This window comes from Zalophus californianus, chromosome 5, assembly GCF_009762305.2.
Source record: "Zalophus californianus isolate mZalCal1 chromosome 5, mZalCal1.pri.v2, whole genome shotgun sequence".
Classification (NCBI taxonomy): Eukaryota; Metazoa; Chordata; class Mammalia; order Carnivora; family Otariidae; genus Zalophus; species Zalophus californianus.
The window spans coordinates 66,634,675-66,640,391 of NC_045599.1; the positions used below are offsets into that span (position 1 = coordinate 66,634,675).

General features: G+C 34.9%; 1 pseudogene; it reads left to right on the forward strand.

The window, feature by feature from the left end:
• Window positions 1-2,773: 2,773 nt before the first annotated feature.
• LOC113929670 lies at window positions 2,774-3,162 on the forward strand (annotated as a pseudogene).
• Window positions 3,163-5,717: the final 2,555 nt, after the last annotated feature.

The window sequence follows — 5,717 nt, forward strand, 5'->3', positions numbered from 1 at the left end:
GGCCTCAACACACGCAAAAAGACTGAGATCATATCATGCATATTTTCAGACCACAACACTATGAAACATGGAGTCAACCACAAGAAAAAATTTGGAAAGACCACAAATATATGGAACCTAAAGAAGATCCTACTAAAGAATGAATGGGTCAACCAGGAAATTAAAAACATTAGAAAAATACATGGAAACAAATGAAAATGAAAACACAATGGCCCAAAACCTTTGGGATACAGCAAAAGTAGTCCTAAAAGGAAATTATACACCAATACAGGCCTTCCTCAAGAAGCAAGAAAAAAATCTCAAATACACAACTTAACCTTACACCTATAGGAGCTAGAAAAAGAACAACAAATGAGGCCTAAAGCCAGCAGAAGAATGGAAATAATAAAGATTAGAGCAGAAATAAATGATATAGAAACAACAACAACAACAACAACAAAAACAAAACAGTAGAACAGATAAATGAAACCAGGAGCTGGTTCTTTTGAAAGAATTAATAAGATTGATAAACCTCTAGGCACACTTACCAAAAAGAAAAGAGAAAGGCCCCAAATGAATAAGATCACTAATGAAGAGAGGAGAAATAACAACCAACACCAAAGAAACATGAGCAATTATGAAAAATTATATGCCAACAAATTGGGTAATCTGGAAGGAATGGATGAATTCCCAGGAACATTCAAACTAACAAAACTGAAACAGGAAGAAATAGAAAACTTGAACAGAATGATAACCAGCAAAGAAACTGAATCAGTAATAAAAAAATATCCCAACAAACAAAAGCCAGGGCCAGTAGGATTCCCAGGGGAATTCTACCAAACATTTAAAAAAGAGTTAATACCTATTCTTCTCAAACTTTTCAAAAAAATGGAAATAGTAGGAAAACTTCCACATCATTCTATGATGCCAGCATTATCCTGATTCCAAACCAAAGACTCCACTAAAAAAGAGAATTACAGGCCAATATCCCTGATGAACATGGATGCAAAATTCTCAACAAAATACTATCAAGTCAGATCCAACAGTACATTAAAAGAATCATTTACCATGATCAAGTGGGATTTATTCCTGAGTTGCAAGGATGATTCAATATTCACAAATCAATGTGATACACCACATTAATAAACAAAAGTATATGATTCTCTCAATAGATGCTGAAAAAAACATTTGACAAAGTAGAGCATCCATTCTTGATAAAAACCCTCAGCAAAGTAGGGATAGAGGGAACATACCTCAACATCATAAAGGCCTTATACAAAAAAACCAAAGTTAGGGGCACCAGGATGGCTCTGTTGTTTAAGCTCCTGCCTTCGGCTCGGGTCATGATGTCAGGGTCCTGGGTTGGAGCCCCACATCGGGCTCCCTGCTCAGCAGGGGAATCTGCTTCTCCCTCTTCTTAGCCCCTCCCCCAACCCCCCGGACGAGTGTGCTCCATCTTTCTCTCAAGTTAAATAAATACAATCTTTTAAAAAGCCCAAAAAACAAAAAACCCAAAGCTAATATCATCCTCAATGTGGAAAAACTGAGTTTTTCCTCTATAATCAGGAACAATACAGGGATGTCCACTCTCACCGGTTATTTAACATAATACTGGAAGTCCTAGCTTCAGCAATCAGACAACAAAAAGAAATAAAAGCCATCCAAATTGGCAAGGAAAAGACAAATTTTCACTATTCATAGACAACATGATATTCTGTAGAAAAGTTGAAAGACCCCACCGAAAAATTGCTAAACTGATACACAAATGTGGTAAAGACACAGGATACAAAATCAATGTACCAAAGTCTGTTGCATTTCTATACATCACTAATGAAGCAGCAGAAAGAGAAATCAAGGCATTAATCCCATTTACAATTGTACCAAAAAACACAAGATACCTAGGAATAAACTTAACCAAAGAGGTAAAAGATCTATACTCTGAAATCTATAGAACACTTATGAAAGAAATTGAAGAGGACACAAAGAAATGGAAAAACATTCTATGCTCACGGACTGGAAGAACAAACATTGTGAAAATGTCTCTATTACCTAAAGCAATCTACATATTTAATGCAATCCCTATCAAAATATCACCAGCAGTTTTCAAAGAACAAGAACAATCCTAAAATTTGTATGGAACCACAAAAGACACCAAATAGCTAAAGCAATCTTAAAAAAAAGAAAAGCAAAGCTGAAGGCATTACAATTCTGGACTTCAAGTTATATTGCAAAGCTGTAGTGATGAAAACAGTATGATATTGGCACAAAAATAGACACATAGATCTATGGAAAAGAATAACCAGAAATGGATCCACAAGTATATGGTCAATGAATCTCTGTCAAAGCAGGAAAGAATATCCAATAGAAAAAAGACAGTCTCTTCAACAAATGGTGTTGGGAAAACTGGACAGTCACATGCAGAAGAATGAAACTGGACCACTTTGTTACACCGTACACAAAAATAAATTCAAAATAGATGAAAGACCTAAATGTGAGATAGAAAACCATCAAAATTCTAGAGGAGAACACATATAGCAACCTCTTTGACATTAGCTGTAGCAACTTCTTACTAGATATGTCTCCTGAGGCAAGAGAAACAAAAGCAAAAATGAACTAATGGGACTTACTCAAGATAAAAAGCTTCTGCACAGTGAAGGAAACAATCAACAAAACTAAAAGGCAACTTTTGGAATGGGAAAAGTTATTTGCAAAGGACATATCTGATAAAGGGTTAGTATATAAAATCTATAAAGAGCTCTTTTCCTCCCTGGCTTCTTGAAGCTTGGTTGCCATCATGAATGACACAGTAACTATCTGGCCCAGGAAGTTCATGACTAACCAACTACTTCAGCAGAAACAGATGGTCATTGATGTTCTTCACCCTGGAAAGGCAACAGTACCTGAGACAGAAATTCAGGAAAAACCAGCTAAAGTGTACAAGACCATACCAGATGTCATATTTGTGTTTGGATTCAGAACCCATTTTGGTGGTGGCAAGACAACTGGCTTTGGCATGATATATGATTCCTTGGATTATGCAAAGAAAAATCAACCCAAACACAGACTCGTAAGACATGGCCTGTATGAGAAGAAAAAGATATCAAGAAAACAGCAAAAGGAACACAAGAACAGAATGAAGTCAGGGGGACTGCAAAAGCCAGTGTTGGTGCTGGCAAAAAGTGAGCTGGAGATTGGACAACAGAAAGAGTAAAGATGATGCAGTGGCTTTATCTGTGGTGGTTGTGCAGATTTTTCATGAGAGGATTAATAAACTAAGAATATTAAAAAAAATAAAAAAATAAAATCTATAAAGAACTTACCAAACTTAATACCCCAAAACAAAGAATCCAGTTAAGAAATGGGCAGAAGACATGAATTTTCCAAAAAAGACATCCAGATGGCTAACAGACACATGAAAAGATGCTCAACATCACTCATCATCAGGGAAATACAAATCAAAACTACAATGAGATATCACCTTATACCTGTCATAATGGCTAAAATCAACAACTCAGGAAACAACAGGTGTTGGCGAGGACACAGAGAAAGGGGAAGCCTCTTACATTGTTGGAAGGAATGCAAACGGGTACGGCCACTCTGGAAAACTATGAAGGTTCCTCAAAAAAGTTAAAAATAGAACTACCTTATGATCCAGCAATTGCACTACTAGGTATTACCCAAAGAATACAAAAATACTAATTTGAAGGGATACATGCACCCCAATGTTTAGAGCAGCATTATCAACAATAGCCAAGTTATGGAAAGAGCCCAAATGTCCATCAAGTGATGAATGGATAAGGAAAAACTGGTGTGTGTGTGTGTGTGTGTGTGTGTGTGTGTGTGTGTGTGTGTAAATATAATGCAGTATTACTCAGCCATCAAAAAGAATGAAATCTTGCCATTTGCAATGATACGGACGGAGTTAGAGAGTATTATGCTAAGTGAAATATGTCAGTCAGAGAAAGACTAATACTATATAACTTCACTCATATATGGAATTTAAGAAACAAAACAAATGAACATGGGGAAAAAAGAGAGTCAAATATAAAATAGACTCTTAACTATAGAGGATAAACGAGGGTTGCTGGAGGGGAGATGGGCAGGGGGATGGGTTAAATGGGTGATAGGTATCAAGGAGGGCACTTATCATGATGAGCACTGAGTGCTGTATGTAACTGATGAATCACTAAATTCTACTCCTGAAACTAATATTACTCTGTATGTTAACTGGAATTTAAATAAAGGCTTGAAAATAGATAAATTAAAATAAATAAATAGATACATACATACTGTAACGAGACAAGTAAGGACATTACATAATCATAAAGGGATCAATCCAACAAGAGGCCATAACAATTTTAAATATCTATGCACATAACATAGGACTACCTAAATACATGAGGCAAATATTAAATGAGATAAAGGGAAAAACTGACAGTAATACTAATAGTTGGGGACTTCACCACCACACTACATCAATGGATAGATTATCTAGACAGTATATCAGAAAACAGTGGCTATCCAAAGGTTTATCACTTTCGTTTATTTTTTTTCAAATAACCAGTTCTTGGTTTCATTGATCTTTTCTATTCTTGTCTCTATTTCATGTATTTCTGCTCTGATCTTTGTTATTTCCTTCATTCTACCAATTTTAAGCTTTGTTCCTCTTTTTTTTTAGTTCTGTTAGGTATAAAGTTAGATTATATACCTGATATTTTTCTTGTTTCTTGAGGGACACCTATATAGCTATAAACTGCCTGTTTAAAACTGCCTTTGTTGTGTCCCAAATATTTTGGACTGTTGTGTTTTCATTTTCATTTGTTGCCATGTATTTTTGATTTCCTCTTTGATTTCTTTGTTGAGGTATTGGCTTTTTGGTAACATATTGCTTAGGCTCCACATGCTTGTTTTTTTTTTTTTTCATTTTATTCTTGTAATTATTTCATAGTACCAGAAATCCTAGCCATAGCATTCAAAAAGAAAAAGAAATAAAAAGCATCCAAATTAGTAAGGAGGAAGTAAAACTTTCAGTATTTGTAGATGACACAATACTATATGTAAAACCTTAAAGACTCCACCAAAAATCTATTAGAACTAATAATGAATTCAGTAAAATTGCAGGATACAAAATATACAGAAATATGTTGTGTTTCTATACACTAATAATGAAGTTGCAGAAAGAAATTTAGAAAACAATCCGATTTTCAACTGCCCCAAAAGAAATAAAATACCTAGGAATAAATTTAACCAAGGAGGTGAAAGATCTATATTCTAAAAACTGTAAGACATTGATGGAAGAAACTGAAGGTGACATAAACAAATGAGAAAATACTCCATGCTCATGGATTGGAAAAACCAGTATTGTTAAAATGTTCATACTCCCCAAAGCAAGATGCAGATTCAATGCAATCCCTATCAGAATTCTTCTGGAATTTTTCAGAGAACCAGAACAAGTAATTCTAAAATTTGTATGGAATCACAAAAGACTTTGACTAGCCAAAGCAATCTTGAGAAAGAAGAACAAAACTGGAAGTATCACAATACCAGCTATTAAGAGACACTACAAAGTATAATAATCAAAACAGTATGATACAGACACAAAAATAAGACACATAAATGAATGGAACAGGATAGAGAGTCCAGAAATAAACTCTTGCTTATATGATCTATTAATCTATGACAAAGGAGACAAGAATATACAATGGGGAAAGATGATCTCTTTGATAAATGGTGCTGGG